This window comes from Geotrypetes seraphini, chromosome 3 (assembly GCF_902459505.1).
Source record: "Geotrypetes seraphini chromosome 3, aGeoSer1.1, whole genome shotgun sequence".
NCBI lineage: Eukaryota > Metazoa > Chordata > Amphibia > Gymnophiona > Dermophiidae > Geotrypetes > Geotrypetes seraphini.
In genome coordinates, this window is record NC_047086.1 from 380,878,294 (window position 1) to 380,901,102 (window position 22,809).

Sequence of the window (22,809 nt, forward strand, 5' to 3'; positions counted from 1 at the left end):
CGGGATCCCAGTCAGCATGGATTCACCAAGGGTAGGTCCTGCCAATCCAATCTCATCAGCTTCTTTGACTGGGTAACAAGAAAGTTGTACTTGGGAGAGTCTTTGGACGTCGTGTACCTGGACTTCAGTAAAGCTTTTGACAGTGTCCCACACCGCAGGCTGCTAAGCAAGATGGAATCGATGGGGTTAGGAGATACACTAACTGCATGGGTCAATGATTGGCTGAGTGGCAGACTTCAGAGGGTGGTGGTTAATGGTACCCTCTCTAAAACATCGGAGAAGACCAGTGGAGTGCCGCAGGGCTCGGTCCTGGGTCCACTCCTTTTCAACATATTCATAGGGGATCTGACTCGAGGGCTTCAAGGTAAAATAACACTATTCGCCGATGACGCCAAACTATGTAATATAGTAAGTGAATTCAGTTTACAGAATTATATGTCGCAGGACCTGCTTACATTGGAAAGTTGGTCCTCAACCTGGCAGCTAGGCTTCAATGCTAAGAAATGTAAGGTCATGCACCTCGGAAGCGGAAATCCATGCAGGACGTACTTCTTGAACGGAGAAACTTTAACTAGGACTTCAGCAGAACGAGATTTAGGAGTAATCATCAGTGCAGACATGAAAACTGCCAATCAAGTGGAGAAGGCTTCATCTAAGGCAAGGCAGATATTGGGTTGTATCAATAGAAGTTTCATCAGCCGAAAGCCTGAAGTCATAATGCCGTTGTACAGGGCCATGGTGAGACGTCATCTGGAGTACTGTGTGCAATTCTGGAGGCCACATTACAGTAAAGATGTGTGCAGAATTGAATCGGTTCAGCGGACGGTCACCAGGATGATCTCGGGGCTCAAGGGTCTCTCGTACGAAGAGAGACTGAACAAATTGCAGCTCTGCACTCTCAAGGAACGTAGGGAGAGGGGAGACATGATCGAAACATTTAAGTACCTCATGGGACGTGTCGAAGTGGAAGATGATATTTTCTTTCTCAAGGGACCCTCGGCCACAAGAGGGCACCCGCTCAAACTCAGGGGCGTAAAATTTCATGGCGACACCAGAAAGTATTTCTTCACAGAGAGAGTGGTTGATCATTGGAACAAGCTTCCAGTGCAGGTGATCGAGGCAGACAGCGTGCCAGACTTTAAGAATAAATGGGATACCCATGTGGGATCCCTACGAGGGTCAAGATAAGGCAATTGGGTCATTAGGGCATAGACAGGGGGTGGGTAAGCAGAGTGGGCAGACTTGATGGGCTGTAGCCCTTTTCTGCCGTCATCTTCTATATGTTTCTATGTTTCTATTTTTACCATCAGTTGCACTGGCTTCCAGTTGAGGCACAAGTTAAATTTAAGCTTGGTTGTATTTGTTTTGAGGCACTAATAGGCTCAGTTCCTGAGTATTTTCTGGATTCTTTTATTATCACAAACTCTAAACATTCTAGAAAAATTCACTCATTATTTTCATTCCCTTCTGCAAAGGGATGTAAATATAAGAAATTTCAGGAACGATTACTAACTTTTCAGGCAGCCTCATGGTCTAGAGATTTAACTCGTATATTTATATTCCCAAACTCGTATCAACAATTTTGACGCGCCTTAAAAACGTATCTTTTTAGGGAATCTTTTGGAAGCTAGATATTGTTTGTTTATTTATTTGTATTACTACTATAGTCTTTGTGAACCGCATAGAACTTAATGGTAATTGTGGTATACAAGTGAGTTTATGTTATGACATGCGAGTCCCCCCTTCCCTGTACCCCCTTCAATTTCCAGGTGTGAGCAGCATCACAAACATGCTGCCCGTATCATGTTGGCTCTCCTACTGAAGTCACTTCCTAGGCGCAGGACCCGGAAGTGACATAAGAGAGAGCTAACACTGACGTGGGCAGCAAGTTTGTGATACTGTTCACGACGGGAAGATTAAAGAGGTATGAGGGAAAGGGCGCATGCGTGGAATGGGGGGTGGGGGTGTGGAGAGGAGGATGGGTGCTGGTGCCCCCACCAAGACGGCACCTGGGGCGGATCTCCCCCTCCTCCCTTAGTATGGCACTGGTAGTAAGACTGAGAAGTAATGTTTCTGTTGAGTGGTTTAAACGAAAACCAGTTTGATTAGGTTGAAGAACATTTGGTTTTTTTCAATAGTCATTTAGATAATTAAAGATACGCTTTTCAATAATTTTTGCATAAAATCTAATATTAGAATTTGGATGATAATTTGAACTATCAGAGACTGACTGATAGAATATTTTTAATTTTTAGAATAATAGTCAGTTTCCAAAAATATGGCACTATACTATAAGTAAGGCTATTAGATATCATACTATGAATGAATAGAGCAAAAGAAGTAAAGAATTTCTTTTTAAATGTTTGTAGGTATTGGATCATGAGGAGCTAGTGGTCTTCATTGATGAAACTAATTGTTTAAGCTCCACTATTAAAGGAATATTGAATGTTGAAAATGTACTAGATAATGTGATATTAGAAGTTGACTCTGATTGCAAAGATAGCGCTGTCAATGATGTGCTAAATGAAGAATGAATCTGTTCAATTTTATTCTTGAAAGTTTTTGCAATAGTTTCAGCTGTAGGTTGTAAAATAAAATTAGCATTGTGAGTAGGTTGTGTAGTTAACATTTTCAAAATAGTATAGAGAGCTGCTGAATTTCTAGCTTTGGTAATGCGATCAGTATAATAATGTTTCCATAGCAAAGCAGCAGATGAATCCAGAGACTAGTGGGTATAGCTCACATCGACCAGCAGGTGGAGATAGAGAACTGATTAACAGTTGGCCTTAAAGGCTGGTGTTCCTTCAGTTAATTCAGTTTTGCTCTATCTCCCAGCAGGGTTGGAGCTATCCTTCTAGCTCCTGGTCTCTGCCTGCTGCAGGATAGATGGAGGTGGTGTTCTGTTAGGATTCCTCTGTTGAGACTAGTTCTCTTCAGTAGGTGGGGGTGCCTGGCTGATTGGTGCCGGCTTTGGGAGGTACACCTGGGCCCTCCCAGGTCCCTGCTCCACCCTCCCCTCCGTTGGATAGAGGGGTTCCTTTCCAGGTGCAGGATAGTGGCTGGCTGCTTCATTCCAGTATAAAAAAAAAAAAAAAAAAAAAGTACACAGCCTGCCTGCTAGTACTGAGCCGAGCAGTGATTGACGCGGCTTCCAGTACGTTTTACCAACGATGGCCTGGCTTCGGGGGTAAGCGGCGGACCGGGTGAGTGTTGGCTTTGCCTTTTTTTGAGTGGAGTCGCGTTTCCCGGGTGCCGGGCGTATTAGTGGGCGGAGTCGTCTGCCGCCGGCGTTCGCCGCGTGTGTTCAAAAAAAAAAAAAAAAACCCCGCGTCGGAGCTTTTTGGTAGGCCGAGGGGGGATGGCTGAAGAGGCTGGTCAGATGTGTTCGCGCTGCGGGAAGCGCCGAACACGAGCGGGGCCGTGCTCTGCCGGGTGCTTGGAAGCACCGGCAGACGACCCGTTTTTGGCGGCTTGTGAGGCGGCCATGTCCCGGGTACGGGACTCTTGCGCAATGTCCCCGCCGCTCGGAGTCGATGCTGGATTCCTGCAGGACTCGGCCACGGAGGATAAACGTGAGGCGGCGGGGGAACAGGCGAGAGCGCTGGTGGCCGGCGCGGCCCCTCCCCTCGGCTCGGAGCAGGGCGGGGGAGTGCCTCTTAGTTGGGGTGCATTTTCGCCGGAATTTGTTATGTTGCTCCATCAGGCATTTCAATTGCAGCGCTCGCAGCCTACCCAGCCGAGGCTGGGGGCCGGGCAGGCCCTTGCGGTACCCTCTACCTCTAAGGGGGGGGAGGGGACAGAGGATAGGCCCTCGGCAGGGGCGGCAGGATCCCCGGGGCAGTTGCAGGGGGCCAAGAAACGCAGGCTAGTGTCTGCGGAGGCGGGGGATATTTTGCCCAGATCTCCTTTTTCCCTGCCTGAGTCATTGGAGGAAGGGGAGCTCTTGGATTGGGACGCGGAGAGTATCCCGGGTAGAGAGGGGGATGACCCTACGGCTATCCGGTTGTTCCATAGAGAGGAGCTTTCTTCTTTTATTACTAAAGCTTTGCAAAGTTTGAACATTGCTCAGGAAGATGCCACGGGGTCCGGTAACCCCCTGATGGCAGGTACCCGTAGGCCGTCGAAAGCCTTTCCGGTCCATGAGGCCATGCAGGAGCTAATCTCGGCGCAATGGGAGGCGCCGGAGGCCAGTTTGCGGGTGGCAAGGGCCATGAGGCTCTTGTATCCGGTCGTTCCGACCGAATTGGACAGGTTTAGATTGCCTAAGGTGGACGCTCTGGTGGCGGCAGTGACTAAAAGAACTACCTTGCCGGTAGAAGGGGGCGTGACACTTAAGGATGCACAGGATAGAAAGGTTGAAGCCTCCCTAAAGATGTCCTTTGAAGTGGCTGCAGTTACCTTACAGGCTGCAATATGCAGTTCTTACGCGGCGCGAGCTTGTCTGCAGTGGTCACAAGGGATGACTGATAATTTGCTGGAGTCTGGAGGTTCTATCCCTTCGGAACTAGCTGATTTGGAGTCCGGCTTGGCTTATTTGGCGGACTCCTTGTATGATATTATTCGGGCGTCTGCAAAACAGATGGCTCTGTCTGTGGTTTCCCGCAGGTCCTTGTGGCTCCGTCATTGGGCAGCCGATGCAGCATCCAAGCTACGGCTGGTGAGACTTCCATTTAAAGGGGGTTTATTGTTTGGAACGGAGTTGGAGAAACTGGTCAAGGATTTTGGGAATACCAAAACGCAACGTTTGCCGGAGGACAGGGCTAGGCCTCCGGTAAGGGCCGCATCGTCTAGGCCGCGTTTCCGGGATGTTAGGCGGGCCAGGGCTGGTAAGCCTTTTTCCAGGTCTGCATCTGGCCCGTTTTCTGCTTCGAGACCTCGGTTTCAGCAGAGAAGTTCCTTTCGGACGGCGAGACCCTCTTCCGGGCAGTCAGCCCGTACCCCCGCCAGTCGCCCTCCACAATGACGGGGGCTTGGCTCCCTCCGCCCTGCCCTTAGGGGGTCGGCTTTCGGCATTCCGGGCGGAGTGGGCCAAAGTCACGTCCGACCAATGGGTATTGGACATTGTTCGCGAAGGGTACAAATTAGAATTCGCCGCTCCCGTCGTAGATTCTTTCTTGGTGTCCCCGTGCCGTGGTGCGGCCAAGGGAGCAGAGGTCCGCAGGACACTGCAGGGGCTGCTCGATCTGGGGGCGGTGGTACCGGTGCCCCCAGAAGAGGTAGGCCGCGGTTTCTATTCCCTGTACTTCATTGTACCCAAGAAGGGGGGGTCCTTCAGACCAGTACTGGATCTCAAAGGGGTCAACAGATTCCTCAGCGTGCGCCATTTCCGAATGGAAACGGTGCGCTCGGTGATTGCGGCGGTGAGACCAGGAGAGTTCCTCACGTCTCTCGATCTCAAGGAGGCGTACCTCCATATTCCGATATGGCCTCCGCACCAGCGGTATCTGCGGTTTGCGATTCTGGGCCAACATTTTCAGTTTCGGGCTATGCCCTTTGGCCTGGCGACGGCCCCCCGCACATTTTCCAAGGTCATGGTGGTGGTAGCCGCTTTTCTACGCAAGGAAGGGATTCGGGTACACCCTTACTTGGACGATTGGTTGATACGCGCCTCTTCCCGGCAGGAGAGTCGGGCGGTGACGCAGAGAGTGATCGCTCTCCTTCAGTCGTTGGGGTGGATTGTCAACTTTCCCAAGAGTGTTTTGGCCCCTTCGCAGTCTTTGGTGCATCTGGGGGTAAGGTTCGATACGGCTCTGGGGAAGGTGTTTCTACCCCGAGATCGGGGGGAGAAATTGCAGGCTCAAATTCGCCTCCTGCTCGGGTCACCCAGACCTCGCGTTTGGGATTATGTACAGGTGCTGGGCTCCATGGTGGCGACTCTGGAGGTGGTTCCCTGGGCCCGGAGCCACATGAGGCCCTTACAGCAGTCTCTGCTCTCTCGCTGGTCTCCAGCTTCTCTGAACTACAATGTCCGTCTCCAGTGGAGTCCTCGAGCAGCTCACAGCATGCGCTGGTGGCTCCAGGACTTGCATCTTTGGAGGGGCATGCCGTTGGCCACACCGGATTGGGTGGTAGTGACAACGGATGCCAGCCTGCAGGGCTGGGGAGCCCACTGCATGCAGACGTCAGTGCAGGGAATTTGGTCTTCCCAGGAGGCTCAATGGCCCATAAACTTGCTGGAGTTAAGAGCGATCAGGTTAGCGCTGCGGGCGTTTCAGGCCCGAGTTCACGACAGACCGACCAGGATCTTGTCGGACAGTGTCACGGCGGTCGCGTATGTCAATCGGCAAGGGGGGACCCGGAGCATGCAGTTAGCCGAGGAGGCAAGTCATTTGTTTCGATGGGCAGAGATGCATGTTCCGCTTCTATCGGCGGCACACATTGCAGGGCACGAAAACGTGCAGGCGGACTTCCTCAGCAGAACTCTTCTCGATCCGGGAGAATGGGAGTTGTCGGCTCGAGCGTTCAGCCTGCTAGTCCGTCGATGGGGGTGGCCAGAGATGGATCTCATGGCCTCTTCCCGCAATGCGAAGGTGCCTCGGTTCTTCAGCAGACGCAAGGATCAGGGATCGGAGGGGGTGGACGCATTAGCTCTCCCGTGGCCTCCGAACTCCCTTCTTTATGTATTCCCACCTTGGCCCATGATAGGGCGGGTGTTGCAACGCATCTCTCGCTTTCGAGGCAGAGTAATCCTGGTAGCTCCGGATTGGCCACGGCGGCCGTGGTACGCAGATCTGATGCTGCTGTCGGTAGGCGAGCAGGTAGCGTTCCAGGTAACTCCGGACTTGCTAACTCAGGGTCCAATATTAATGGACGATCCGGGCCGCTTTGGTCTTACGGCCTGGCTATTGAAAGGGCAAGGCTGAAGAAGAAGGGCTATTCAGAACAGGTGATTTCAACCCTGCTTAAGGCTAAGAGGATTTCAACGTCAGCCTCCTATGCGAGGGTCTGGAGAATCTTTGAGGCATGGTGCGGAAGACACGGAGTTGCGCCTTTCCATGCTTCTCTGCCGGCTATTCTTGCATTCCTGCAGGAGGGCGTAGAGAAAGGGTTAGCATATAACTCTTTAAAGGTTCAAGTATCGGCCATTGCCTGTTACAGGGGCCGGGTGGCTCGCTCGGCTCTCGCATCACAGCCGGACGTGGTGCGTTTCCTCAAGGGGGTTCAACGTATCAGGCCGCCGGTTAAGCGAATTTGTCCTACTTGGAACCTTAAGCTCGTCCTTGGGAAATTGCAGGGGGCACCTTTTGAGCCCCTGTCAGCGGCCACGTTGAAAGATGTCACACTAAAGACAGTTTTTTTGGTGGCGATGGCTTCAGCAAGGCGAGTATCGGAGCTGCAAGCACTTTCTTGCAGGGAACCCTTTTTGCGTTTCTCGGAGACGGGGGTGACGGTGCGGACGGTGCCGTCCTTCCTGCCTAAGGTTGTTTCGTCCTTTCATGTGAACCAGAGTTTGTTCCTGCCATCCTTCAGGAAGGATGATTGGGGGAAGCGTTTTTTGTCGGTACGGCTACTGGATGTGCGCCGTATGCTTCTCCATTATTTGGAAGTGACGAATGATTTTCGCCGGTCGGACCATCTCTTTATCGCGTTTGCGGGGAAAAACAAAGGGATGGCGGCGTCTAAAGCGTCCATTGCGCGTTGGGTCAAGGACGCTATTGCTTCGGCGTATGTGTTGTCAGGGAAGAAGGTACCGGAGCATCTTCATGCTCATTCCACTCGGGCTTTGGCTACCTCTTGGGCGGAGTCCGGGGGGATGTCATTAGAGGAGATTTGCCGGGCGGCCACTTGGTCGTCAGGGAATACTTTTTCAAAGCATTATCGGTTAGATGTAGCGGCCCGTTCAGAGGCGAGTTTTGGCGCAGCAGTGCTGGCAGAGGCGGCATTGGCGTCCCACCCAGTTTGAGTTTGCTTTGCTACATCCCACTAGTCTCTGGATTCATCTGCTGCTTTGCTATGGAAGGTAAAATTATGGTCATACCTGTTAATTTTCTTTCCTTTAGAAGCAGCAGATGAATCCAGAGCCCCTCCCCAAATGCACGGGCTGGGTGTAGGGGGTTTATGTCATTAGGGTAGCCGGGGCGATAGTTGGTAAGTGTATTCTTTCATGACTGAAAAAAAAAAAAAAAAAAAAGAAAAAATTTCAATTGAAAAAAAAAAAAAAAAAAAAGAGAAAAATATCAATGGTATTCAGAAGAGAAAGACAAAGTTTTTACTGGAATGGAGTTTGTGGCTGCTCATTCTCCTTTCGGGATGCTTGGGCAAAGTGCATAACTGAATTAACTGAAGGAACACCAGCCTTTAAGGCCAACTGTTAATCAGTTCTCTATCTCCACCTGCTGGTCGATGTGAGCTATACCCACTAGTCTCTGGATTCATCTGCTGCTTCTAAAGGAAAGAAAATTAACAGGTATGACCATAATTTTACCTTCTTTGATGTTTGAATTGCTATTTTATATTCTTTTTCTTTATTTTTATAGAGATTATGGCCTAGATTCACTAATGTGGCCGATCCGTGGCCGATCCAACGCAGGCTGACTAATTCTCAACGAGCTTATATTCAAATGGGGGCGATTGGAGAAACGCCCCCCACCGACCTCACGGATTGCTCTCCAGCAATCCAGATGCATGCAAAGACCATCTACTTTGCCTGTAGATGGTCTGAGCATGCGTTTGATGTCTGTGGGGTTTTTTTTTTTTTTTTACTCTGGAGCCTGTGGTTTTAACCTGTGGGTTTAGAGCATGTTAAAACCACAGGCTTGAGTTGGGGCAGGAGATTCACAGGAGAGTCAGTGCAGGAGAATCCCCTTCGCCGACACAAGTTCACTGCCCCGGCAAGTCCCTGCCATGAAGAGCCACAGCTAACATAGCTGGGGACTTTTAAAAGCAGGCAATTATCTCTCCTGCTCTCTGCCACCCTTCCCATGCAGTGTGGCACAGTGGTTAAAGCTACAGCCTCAGCACCCTGAGGTTGTGGATTCAAACCCACGCTGTTCCTTGTGACCCTGGGCAAGACACTTAATCCCCCCATTGCTCCAGGTACGTTAGATAGATTGTGAGGCTGCTGGGACGGAGAAGGAAGACTGCTTGAGTACCTGAATAATGCATGAGAACTGTTCTGAGCTCCCCTGGGAGAACGGTATAGAAAATTGAATGAATAAATAAATAAAACCACGGACTCGCACTGCGGGGAAGGGCGGCAGAGAGTCAGGGCGGCAAGAGCAGTGCTTGGCTGGAAGGTGCAGAGAGCAGAACGGCAGAGATGGACTGCAGGGCTGGGATTTCAGGCCGAGGACAGTCGGAAAGAATGTATGCAACTGGTCCCCAGCAGTCGCTTCTTGTGTTAATTGGCCAGCCCAGTCGGTTTCCAAGATTTCTTTAGTGAATCGCGTCCCTGCCTTCTTTGCATGCTGTTCCCCTCATTTGCATGCATGGATCGGAATCTGATCGGCACAGGTAAGTGAAGTGGGCCGGAGTAAAATCGGGTTATTAAGGGGTCGCAAACCGATTGGTACGCGATCGGTTTGCTTAATGAATCTAGCTCTAAGTCATTGGAGTTTTTTTGCTAGTGCTAACTGCGTTCCAAGGATCTAAGTTTTTAATAGATGTTGATTATGATTATACCATGGCTTTGATGCTCTAGTAAAATAATTTGAAATAACTTTTTCAGGAGCTATAGTCGTGTGAAAAAATTAGGACACCCCCATGAAATATTCAGTTCTTTCTTAAGAAATGTTCATATATTGATGTCAAATCTTTTTTTAATTTATCTCTGGAAAAGAAAGTGATGTAATTGCAGGTAAACAACAAAAATTTTTCTTGATTTAATCATGAAACAAAAGATAACTACAAAAATGTATATTCTAACTGAAGAATAAATTAGGACCCCCCGCACATATTCTCCCACTTAAAAGTGGCTCAAATCATACACAGGTGTATCACATCAGGTGCACATAATTAGAATTTCGGTACTGAGCATTTTGAAGGAGGTCTGCCCTACTTAATCCTCAGACATTTAGTTTGGTGTGCTCATGACTTCTGCAATGAGAGTGAACACCATGGTGAGATCAAAAGAGCTGTCAGGCCTTCAGAAAGAAGAGTGTATCAGCGTATAAGTCTGGTAAGGGATTTAAAATTATCTTGAAAGAATTTGACATTAGCTGTTCCACAGTCCGGAAAATAGTGTACAAGTAGAGGACTTTCCAAATAACTGCCAACATGCCCAGGTCTGGCTGTCCAAGCACATTAAACCCCAGAGCAGACCGCAAGATGCTAAAAGAAGTCTCTAAAAACCCTAAAATGTCATCACGGGACCTACAGCAGGCTCTTGCTACTGTTGTTGTGAAAGTGCATGCCTCTACAATCAGAGAGACTGCACAAATTTAACTTTCATGGGAGGTGTTAAAGGAGGAAACCTTTGCTCTCTAAGAGAAACATCAAGGCCAGACTGAAATTTGCCAGAGAGAATGTAGACAAACACCAGGATGTCTGGAATAGTGTTCTATGGACAGATGGGTCTAAAATTATTTGGACACCAGAAAAGAGGACATGTCTGGCGTAGACCAAATACAACTGTGAAGCATGGAGGTGAAAGTGTCATGGTTTGGGGATGTTTTGCTGCAGCAGGACCTGGCCAGCTCACCATCATAGAATCTACCATGAATTCTACCATATATCAGAGGGTACTTGAGGAACATATGAGACCATCTGTAAGAAAATTAAAGCTGAAGTGGAATTGGACCCTGCAACATTACAATGACCCAAAACATACATAGTCCCCAAATATATAACTGACCTTTTCTCTTTCTCAACCAATAAACATAAGAGAAACTCAAACTTGAATTTCGTTTCTCCATTGGTTAGAGGTTGTAAATTTAAAAGACATCATCAACATCTCTTCTCATATCAGACAGCATTATGGGGTAAAGATCTGAAACAATTACTCATGCTTGCTAATACTTTATGGGGAATTTAGGAGACGCCTAAAAACATATCTATTTTTAAAGTGCTTAGGTAGCTGCTCTGCACAGTCTTTCCCACAATAACTGAACTCTAGACTTCAACTCTGTTAGTTCTACTCTATCTATAACTGTTATTATTATTATTAAATCCACCAAGGACTGGCTGAAAACTAAGAAATGGAGAGTCCTGGAGTGACTGAGTCAAAGCCCTGATCTTAATCCCATTGAGATGCTATGGGGTGATTTGAAACAGGCTGTACATGCAAGAAACCCCTCAACCATCTCACAGCTGAAAGAATTCTGCATTGAGGAGTGGGCCAAACTTTCCTCGGATTGATGTCAGAGACTGGTAGATGGCTACAAGAACATCTCACTGCAGTTATTTCAGCCAAAGGCGGTAACACTAGCTATTAGGGTGTAGGGTGTCCTAATTTATTTCTCAGTTAGAGTACACTTTTTTGTGGATATCTTTTGTTTCATGAGTAAATCAAGGAAAGATTTTGTTGTTTACCTGCAATTACATCACTTTCTTTTCCAGAGATAAAAAAAAAAGATTTGACATCGATATATGAACATTTAAAAACCTGAATATTTCATGGGGTGTCCTAATTTTTTCACATGACTGCATGTTTTTAAGTAAAGTCTGGAGATTAGTCTCCCATTGAATAGTCTGTTCTGATATTGACAAATTAGCATGATATCCAAGATAGGATTAAGATGAGATTCAATATTAGAAGCAGGAAACTTTTTAAGATATCTGATATAAAAATTGTGTAGATGAGAAAATCCTGAGTAAGAGAGTTCTGTGGATCATCAAAATGAATATTAAAATCTTCCAATATTATCGGATTGTTAGATGATACATAAAGATCGGATAAAATAGACTGCAAGGTACCCATGGAGCTAATCCTACTATAGCTAACAGACAGGCCTTGCTTGCCTTGCAGGTAACCCTGAATGAAAGACTTCAGCACACAGCTAAGACTAAGGCATATTACAAGTATAAGTTCTATGTTTGTTGTCTTAAGAGGGGTAGATTGTTGTCCCGGTTGATTTCTCACAGAGAGAGCAGGAGGAAAATTGTATCTTAATAACTAGATGGGACGCACAGGGTTACGAAAGATAGCCATTTGCTAGGGGTTTAGAGATTTTTATGCTCTATTTTATTTTTCGACAAATATGGGGTTACTGTGAGACTTGTATTTGGATACCTTAGACTTGCGCTGTCTTCAGCCAAAACATCTGGAGCTTTTAAATGTTGCTATATCGGAGGATGAGGTTGACTTAGCATAAGACAGAACTCTTCTTTGAAGGTTCCCGGCCTGGATGGTTAATGCTGAGGCTATGCCGGAACATCTTAATGTGGCTTAAATAATAGTTATCCCAAAACCAGGGAAAGATCCTACCAGGCCGCAACCTACCGACCCATTTTTTTGCTTAATTGTGAAGTCGATCTTTTAGCTATGGTATTGGCCAATTGCTTGGCGAGGGTGCTCCCTCAGGTTCTTCATGAATCTCAGGTTGGGTTTTGTATAGGACTATTCTGTGGTAAAAAACCTTTGGCGAATACTGATGTCTTTGGCATTTTGTACTCAAGAAAACCTGCCGTCTCTGTTTATAAGTTTTTTGATGCGGAAAAGGCATTCGACAGAGTTCATTTCAATTTCTTATATGCTACTCTTGATCACTATAGCTTTGTGGGACGCTTTGTTTCAGCCATTAGTGCGTTGTATGCATGATTGTAGATCCGCCAGGATTAAGATTTCTAGGGGGACCAGACAGGGGTGTCCCCTATCTCCTTTGTTGTTTCTTTTATTATTAGACCCCCCTTATTATCCCAGGACAAGCAGGCAGCCTGTTCTCACATGTGGGTGACATCATCCACGGAGCCCAGATGCGGACAGCCTATCAAGCAAACTTGCTTGAAGAAACTCAGAAGTTTTGAGTCTGCTGCACCGCATAGGGTGCATTTCCTCAGTTCTCAGTTTTCCACAGAGCCGAGAAGTCCATCTTTGATGCTCAGCACTGAACTTAGTTTGCTTCGTGCCTTCTCTCGCCACGACTCGTGTTTTATTTCTTTATTACTCGTGTCGCTGTGCTTCTTTTATTTCGTTTAAAAAAAAAAAGTATAATTTTATTTCTTGTTTTCTCGTTGTGTGACGGCGGGCCTTGCAGCATGCCCTCAGCCTGCGGGCTTCAACTTTGCAGCAGCTATTTTTCTTTCTATGTCCCGGCTGGTCATGGGCTTCAAGAAGTGTAGCCAGTGCCAGTGTGTGATCTCCCTCACTGACCCTCACCGCTGGTGCCTTCAGAGTTGGGCCTGACCATTGCCCAGAGTCGTGCATTCGCTGTGCTACCCTTCAACCTCGAATCCTTAAACGTCATCGAGTGCAAGTGGAGAAGATTTTTTTGTATGGAAAACCCCACTCTGACCTCAACCTCTGACTCGGTCAAGTCTGCTACGGGGTGTCCTACTTCCACGACCCGACTCTCATCAGACCTTCCTCATTTGGAACATCCTCAATCTCAAGTAAATCTGCCAAGTCTTCTCCTGAGCTTCCCTCAGGTCAGATACCTCAGCCGACGCTTCCAGCAGTAGTCCTCAAGATATCCAAGAAGCATGCTTCCAGGCCGAAGTATCCTTCCTCTTCGTCCTCGGAGCTTTTATCCTCAGCAAGTGGTCCAGTTTTAGACCCGGATCTACAATTGCAGGCTACCATCCAGACCATTTTAGAACGGGAATTTGTTCAGTTACTGACCAAATACAGTCCCGCCTCGACTCTGCTTCCTGCAGTCCAGACTGGGCACTCAGCAGTCACACAAGTGGTTGAGTCCTTGCCTGTGCCTCGTGCTGAATCTACACACTCTATGCAAGGAGTCCAGTCTTTGTGAGTGTCTGGTTTGGAATCTTCACACTCCATACAAGGAGCCGAGTCTTTGGGAGTGCTTCGAGATACCTCGATCCAAACCACAGTCTATGGGATTTCGCTCTACAGCTTCCAGCCGTATCTCTTCACATAAGGCATTGCCCATTTTGAGGCAAAGAGCGAAGTCTCCTCGATCTCGCACACGACCTGCGTCCAGGCAGCAATCTCATCACTGATCGAGGCTTTCATCGAGGCACTCATCGAGATGCAGGTCCTCTTCAAGAGAGAAGCCTTCCTCGTCCAGGCGTCCCAGCTCTTCGAGGCCTCCAACTCCTCAATCGAGGACATCAATTGCAGAACCTGAGGGCTCCGCTTCTCCCAGGGCCTCGTCCCAGTCTGTTTATTCGCTGGGATATCAATACTCCAGGGAGGTCTTGTCTTCGTTTTACACTCGAGGCGCCTTGAGGTCGAGTCTCTCATGAGGCCATCCTCTTGCAGATCAATTGTCCTTTTCCTCCTTCCTCCGTCAGATGGCTGAGGATCTGGATCTTAAATTGGACTCTGGTTCTAAGTACTCTAAGGAGTATTTAGAGGAAATGGGTTTGCCTCGGCCTCCTGCGGAGTCTCTCAAACTCCCTCTTAACAGGCTTCTTTCCCAGACTTTCAAACGAAACCTGGAGACTCTTTATACCATTCCTGCTGTTCCAGGCAAGTTGGAATCGAGGTATAGAACTGTACATTACAAGGGCTTTGAGAACTCTCAACTATCTCATCAGTCCCTTCTTGTGGAATCTTCCTTAAAGAGGAGTCATCCTTCCAGGGTCTATGCTACCATACCTCCTGGCAGAGAGGGCAGGACCATGGACAAGTTTGGCCGTCGTCTTTATCAAAATTTGATGATGGCCTCCAGTGTTTTAAATTATAATTTTATCTTTACTACTTATTTCAAATATTTTATTGATATACTCCCTGGTTTTTCTAAAGACCTTGGTCAACACAGGCTTTTAGAGTTCCAGCAAGTCATTGCTACTTTAGCACAACTCAGGTTACACCTTCTTCAGTCATCTTATGATGTCTTTGAGCTTTCCTTGAGGGTCACTGCTTTCTCAATAGTGATTTGCTGCCTTGCCTGGCTTTGCACCATTGATATGGACCCCAACATTCAGGATCATCTGGGCAATATTCCTTATGATGGCAATGATCTCTTTGATGAATCTATAGAGGCTGCCACCAAGAAGTTGTCTGAGCATGAGAAATCTTTTGCTTCCATAGTTAGACCAAAGCCTAAGCCAGCTGCTTCCAAGCCTTCTCGACCTCTTCCGTCCTATCAGAGGCGTTATCCTCCGAGAGCTGCTCCTTACATTCGAGCACCTCCCAAGAAACCGCAACAACAGCAGAAGCAACAGAAATCTCAGCCTTCTGCTGCACCAAAGGCTTCTCAGCCTTTTTGACTGTCTCAAACATAGCATAACCTCCATCGTGCTGCCTCTCCTCTCTTCTTCCCATAGGCGACCGTCTCCATCATTTTTACCATCGATGGGAGACCATTACATCGGACCTCTGGGTGCTATCAATCATCCAGGAAGGATACTGTCTTCATTTTACTCAGATTCCACCGGAGCTTCTTCCAAGAGAGTGTCCTTCCAATTCATCCCAGACCGCCCTTCTTCAGGAAGCTCAAGCTCTGCTTCATCTCTGTGCCATCAAGGAAGTGCCTTTGGAACAGCAGAGCAGGGGGTTTTACTCCCGTTACTTCCCAGTTCCGAAGAAGACGGGCGATCTGCAGCCTATACTGGATCTCAGGGCTCTCAACAAATTTTTGGTCAATTTTCACGTTATTCCTGGCGTCCCTATATCCTCTTCTAGATCAGAACAATTGGTTGTGTTCTCTAGATCTCAAGGAGGCTTACACTCACATCCCCATTCATCCAGCCTCCCATCAGTACCTCAGATTTCGGGTAGGGAATCTGCATTTCCAGTACAAAGTGCTACCCTTCAGCCTGGCATCATCTCCAAGAGTGTTCACCAAGTGCGTAGTGGTGGTTGTAGAACCATGGTCTTTAGGTGTTCCCGTACCTGGACGACTGGCTCATCAATGATTCCACATCTCAGGGGGTTATTGTAGCGACCTAATGGACTACGTGGTTCCTACAAAGCTTGGGATTCGAAATCAACTTTCCCAAATCCCACCTTCAGCTCTCTCAGAACTGTTCTGGGCACTGTACAGCTCAGAGCATTCCTTCCTCAGCAACGTCTGGATGCTCTCTTTCAGCTTTGTCACAAGGTGTCTTTCCTTCCTTCACTCTCAGCGAGACACATGATGGTTCTCCTAGGTCACATGACCTCTACAGTTCACGTGACTCCTTTTGCCAGACTTCACCTCAGAATTCCTCAGTGGACTCTGGCTTCTCAGTGGGCGCAGGCTTCTGACTCACTGTCCCAACACGTCACAGTGACTCCTTCTTTGAGGCAGTCTCTCCACTGATGGATGCTCTCTTCCAATCTTTCCAGAGGCTGTTCCAAACGCCCCCTCATCAGAAGGTTCTCACGACAGATTCCTCAACCTGCGCTCGGGGGGCACATCTCGACGGTCTCTGTACTCAAGCACGGATCGTCAATGTCACATCAATCTGTTGGAACTCAGAATGATCTTCAAAGCTCTAAAAGCTTTTCAACATCTTCTTCACGACAAAGTCATTCTCATTCGAACGGACAATCAAGTTGTGATGTACTATGTCAACAAACAGGGAGGCACAGGCTCTTTCCCTCTTTGCCAGGAAGCTCTGCAGCTTTGGACTTGGGCTGTCTCTCACAGCATCTTCCTGAAAGCGTCTACATTCAAGGGAAGAGCAATTGTCTGGCAGACAAATTGAGTCGCCTTCTACAACCTCATGAATGGACTCTCAATTCATTGCTTCTTCATCACATCTTTAGTGGACCCCTCAGATAGACCCCTTCGCGTCTCCCCACAACAAATTGCCTCAGTTTTGCTCCAGGAGACGGATGCTTTTCTTCTGGAATGGACGAACAAGTTTCTGTATGCGGTCCCTCCATTCCCTCTCATTCTCAAGACTCTTGTCAAGCTCAAAAGCGATCATGCCACCATGATTCTAATAGCTCCTCAGTGGCCCTGGCAACCCTGGTTCTCCCTTCTTCTTCAACTCAGCAGCAGGGAGCCATACCTTCTACCAGTTTTTCCATCTCTGCTTACACAGAGTCAAGGATCTCTACTTCATCCCAACCTGCAGTCTCTGCACTTGCTTGGTACCTCTCAACATAGTTCCCCTTCAGTTTTCTCAATCTGTTCTGGACATTTTAGAGGCTTCCAGAAAATCTGCCACTAGACAATGCTACCACCAAAAATGGACTAGATTTTCAATGTGGTGCATCTCTCACAACAATGAGCCTCGAGATACCTCCTTGTCTTTTGTCTTAGATTATTTTCTGCACTTATCTACCTCTGGCCTCAAATCTACATCCATTCGAGTCCATCTTAATGCAATTGCTGCTTTCCATCAGCCTATCGAAGGGAAACCCCTTTCTGCTCATTCTGTGGTTTTCAGATTTATGAAAGGACTTTTCAGTGTCAAACCTCCTCTCAAACTGCCTCCAGTGGTTTGGGATCTCAATGTTGTTCTTGCTCAGTTGATGAAGCCTCCATTTGAACCAATGTCTACGGCTCATCTGAAATATCTCACTTGGAAAGTGGTGTTTCTCATTGCTCTCACATCTACTCGAAGAGTCAGTGAGCTACAAGCTTTAGTAGCGGACCCACCTTTCACAGTATTCCATCATGATAAGGTGGTCCTTCGTACTCATTCTAAATTCTTATCTAAAGTGGTTTCAGAATTTCATCTCAATCAATCCATTGTGCTTCCAGTGTTTTTTCTAAGGCCTCATTTGTACCCTGGACTGTAAGCGTGCTTTGGCCTTCTACTTAGAACGCACCAAACCACACAGATCTGCTCCTCATCTTTTCGTCTCCTTCGATACAAACAAGTTGGGTTATCCAATTTCTAAGTGAACCATCTCCAACTGGATGGCTGCTTGTATCTCTTTCTGCTATGCTCAGGCTGGACTGCATCTACAGAGTCGAGTTGAGTCACAGCCCACAAAGTCAGAGCCATGGTGGCTTCAGTAGCTTTCCTCAGATTCACTCCTATTGAGGAAATTTGCAAAGCTGCCACTTGGTCCTCGGTTCATACTTTCACCTCTCATTATTGTCTGGACGCTTTCTCCAGACGGGATGGCCATTTTGGCCAGGGAGTGTTACAAAATGTATTCTCCTGAATTGCCAACACTCCCACCATCCCATTCTGGTTAGCTTGGAGGTCACTCACATGTGAGAATGGGCTGCTTGCTTGTCCTGGGATAAGCACAGTTACTTACCATAACAGATGTTATCCAGGGACAGCAGGCAGCTATTCTCACAATCCACCCACCTTCCTTGGTTGGCTTCTCTGCTAGCTATCTGAATTGAGGAGACGCTTACTGTGCTGGGTGGGAAGGCACTCCCTCATGCAAGGTGTGGCAGACTCGAAACTTCTGAGTTTCTTCAAGCAAGTCTGCTTGCGAGGCTGTCCGCATCCGTGCTCCATAGATGACGTCACCCACATGTGAGAATAGCTGCCTTGTACAGTAAGTAATTGTGCTTTCTTGATATTCATGTGAACCCTGATGTCAAGGGAGTGTCAATAGGAGATCATTGTTTCAAGTTAGCTACTTTTGCGGATATCTTCCTTGTTCACATAACAGATCCTAGGCGATCTTTGGCTGTTTTATTGGAAACTATGAGAGAGTATGATGTCTTTGTGGGATTTTGTTTGAATCTTAGTAAATCGGAGGCTTATGGTATGCATCATTTTCTTTGCAATGGGCCACTGATTTTTTTTTTTTTTTTCAATATTTGGGTATACAAACTTACAATTATGACGAGCAGACTTTATTCCGTTAGTTATGGTGCTTTTGTATCGTACCTTTCGTCAATTGGAGACCTGAAAAAATTTGCCCCTCACTTGGCAGATTTGCTTTAATTCAAATGGTAATTTTTCCACAGTGGTTGGTTGTATGTCCTTTAAACGGTCCCCTTGAAGCTATTGAGGAAAGATTTGAGAGCTTTAGGTGAATACCTGGCATAGGTGAAATCCCAAGTTATGCTATGATCACTTAGTGGGGGGTTGGATGCAGGGGGGATTGGGCATTCCAAATTTTGGTTTGTACAACATTGCTTGTCTTTTGAGACATTTAAAAGATTGGTTGCTTGGAGAACAACAGTATACCCTATGTACCTTGAGGCTGCCTTTTATGCTCCTTATACTTTTCATGCTCCGCTACATTTACCAAGAGGTGCATTACCAACTGCTGTTAGTTTCAATGTGGACAATTTGGGAGACTCTGATGCATAATTTAGAAAGAAACTGTAGGATCACCAATCGGTTACTTTTAAAGGGAAATCCCGCTTTTGAACCCAGGATGAACAACTCTAGTTTCCTATGCTGGGAGACGCGAGGCCTCTCTTTAGTGGAACATCTTTTGGATGAGGAGAGGGGCTTATGACCCCCTAGATACCCTTAGAGAAAAGCTGGGGCACTGACATATTGTCAAATTAAACGGCCACAAGATCAACGGCATTACCCTAAGGAACACTGTCTTAGAGTGCTATGTTTGAGGTCTCTAATACTTTTTGTTGGCGTTAAATACAGCTCTGCTCCAATTTGAGAATTCTAAAGATTGTCAACATATTAGAGTTGGGAGACAGAGCTTCACATTGCTGTAGACCATTGGAATATTTTGAGGAATCTTGAGGGACTCCCTACACTTATTAGGAGATGCAGTGTTATGTGAGTGCTATGCCCGCATGTTATCTAATATAATAAAACCCTAAGTGCGCATGCGCACTCCTACCTGCGTGATCCGTGATGCGTAGGTTCATGGCAGGTAGGAGTGTGCATGCGCGCTTAGGGTTCTATTAGCTTGGGAGGAAATACGACAATGGCCCCATACTCACGGACCCCAAGATAATGTTCTGCCGTATGGCCAGCTCCCTTACACTGCCTGGCCAAAATTATTTTTAAGTTCAAAGCCGCAGTGGCTGCTCCTCTCACGAGCTGCACCTGTGTCGGAGATGGCTTCCGATGCAGGCGGGGATCGTGAGAGGAGCCGTAGCGGCAGACTGTCTGGGTTTGGATGTGTTGCCGTCTATGAGTGACAGATCTGTGAGGAGAGATTTGTGTGCCGGTTTGTTCTTCATGTTGCTCCTGCTGCTTTTTTATGAGAATACTGGCTTACCAGTGAGTGTGCCATCCTACTTATGACAGAGCTCAGCTTGGTGTTCTCTATCTTCGAGAATTTGCGGGAGCCAGTCAAAAAGTTCTTCAACACCAACCCACTCAGCGGCTGAAGAAAGCCGATCTTGTCGCAGCCACCACTGACCTGGTTAGCAGCGGGGCAGGTGTGCGGAAAGCTTGTTCCTACCTGCTGCACTTCTGGACAACCAGAGATCAGCAGAGGAAGAATGAGGACAGGGCAGGAAGGGAGAGACAGGGTGCAGAGCCTGGTGGCGGCCTGCAATAATTCTGGGAGGGGGTGCTGGCCCGAATATAAACCGGGACCCCCATTTTTGGCCCCAAAATACTGGTTTATATTTGAGTATATACGGTAAATGGTGCATACAGTGCCTTGTCTCTGAACACCACATTAGCACCTGCGCGCGTTGTTCAACTCTTTAAAAAATGCTCCATAAAAAGCTGCATTTTACAGCAGTAATGGCTCTTAAGTACCATGGAAGCACAGGTACTGCATCAGCTTCCAAGCCATCGATGTTGAAAGCATCGGCATCGCCTGAACTACCTGCATTGACACCGGTATTGCAGGCTATAGCTCTGTCTGGTAAGCCAGCAAAAAAGTCACCAGCTTCCCAGACAGGGTCACAGGCCACTAAGACATTGAGTCTAGTCATGCCGGCCAAACAACCCTTCTTGCGATTCGCTTCAACATCGAGGGGTGCATCATCATCGGTGTGAATCACGGCACCATTGGTACTGGCGTCGAACCCATATGTATCTGCTTAAGTTCAAACAGAAGCTCGATGCTCTCTTTCGTGCAGAGTGTGGGGATATGTTCAAGCTAGTTACCCTGATGTCAATTCCTCTGGTACTGGCCCAGCCTGAGCATCATGCCACACGAGAGGCCGGTACCACCACTGCTCCATCAATGCACCATCTTGGCTCTCGGCACCAGTCATCATCTAGCCATGCATCGAGACATCATACGTTTATACACCATTCCAGTTCATCGCAGCATCACCACAAGTCATCAACTCATGCATCGAGGCATCGGACCTCTAGACACCGCTCCAGTTCATCACAGCATCAACCCTCTTCTTCACCTCAATGCTCTCATTCTGGCAAGTCTAGCAAGTACGCTCTGGAACGCTTTGCCAGAGGATGTGGTAAGAGCGGTTAATGTAGCTGTTTTTAAAAAAGGTTTGGACAAATTCCTGGAGGAAAAGTCCATATTCTATTATTGAGAAAGATGTGCGGAAGCCCTGCTTGCCCTGGATCGGTAGCATGGAATATTCCCTAGCAACAGCAGCAGATGAATCCAGAGACCAATGGGATAGCACACATCTACCAGCAGGCGGAAATAGAGAAACTGATTAACAGGTGGTCCTATTGGCTGGCACTCCTCCTGTATCTCCAGTATTCTCTATCTCCCAGCAGGAAATGGTCGCTATTCAACTAGCTCTTGAATTCTGGCTGTGACTGGAACTTTATTTTCTCCTGTTGAGGTTTCTCTTCAGTGAGCTGGCAATTCTATTTCTCCTGTTGAGATTTTCTCTTCAGTGAGACAGGGGTATCTGGCTGAATGGTGCCAGCTTTAGGGGTTACACCTGGGCCCCCCTAGGTCCCTGCCTCACCCTCCCTCCTTTGCTAGAGGGTCTGACTGGGTCTCAATTTTTTCTTCTTTCCCTTTTCTGTTAAAAAAAAAAAAAGAGACCACAGTTGCTACATTCTGCCCTGTTATTGCTGCACTACTAGCTCTAACTGGCTTCAACCGGCCCTAACAACAAGCTTGTGAGTATGTCTGGTTTTTACTGTTGTTTGAACTTCAGGTTCTGTTTGGGAGTCTTAGTATTGTGGATTCGGTCATCGTACATTTAAGGAATGGATATTTTATTGAGGCTAAGTTTTATGACTAGGAATCCGTTGAGGGAGCTGGGACTTTCCCGCTCTTTGCATGCACGCGCTTGGTTTCTTTGTTGGTTACAGCGCGGCAGTAGCGGTGCGATTTCATGCTCGCACTTGTTCTCCTTGTTGGGTTTCAGTGCAGCAGTAGTAGTCCTGTTTATTCTGAGGCTCTCTTTCGTCGGTGTTTTTCACGGCCATGTGCAGCTGATTGTGCAGGTGCCGGTTTATAGCAGCGCGCATGAGATGGGATATGTTTTTTCTGGCGCTGTGGGCAGCACCGCACCATTCTTCTGGTTATTCCCCAAGTCTGATTTTCTTTCTATGCAGACCGCGGCAGGGTAAATTTTGCGGGGCTTGAATCTGACTATGTTTCTAGGAGCGTTGATGCAGCGGCCACATGTCAGCGAGAATCGGGCATGCGCTTGGGTCTCCGGTGATGGCAGCGTTCCAGTAGTTTATTTACAGCTGACTTTGGTCAGGGTATGCTGCGGCTTCTCTCCTTTCCGGTTCAGACAAGTTATTCGTGTTTCACCAGCTTTGGGACAAGCTTAGGCAGATTTATATGTCTATGGCTGTGTTCCTGCTGTATTCCTTTGAAGGAAGCTGCTAGTTTAATCGGACTCTGGAGTTAGCACTCAAGGGGATTACCAGAGAGACTCTGACCTGTGCTAGGTCACCCAGTCTCGGTTTGTCTCCGGACTGGGTCGACATGCAGCACCTCACGGCACAGTGAGATCAGCAGTAAGATAGTGCCCTGTATTTCACACGGGTATCTCATTGTCTCTCTTGGGGTCC

General features: G+C 47.5%; 1 protein-coding gene across 3 annotated transcripts in view; it reads left to right on the forward strand.

Moving 5' to 3' along the window:
* FBXO11 (F-box protein 11) overlaps positions 1-22,809 on the forward strand; it is a 256,086-nt gene that overhangs the window by 24,293 nt on the left and 208,984 nt on the right. The window lies entirely within an intron of this gene.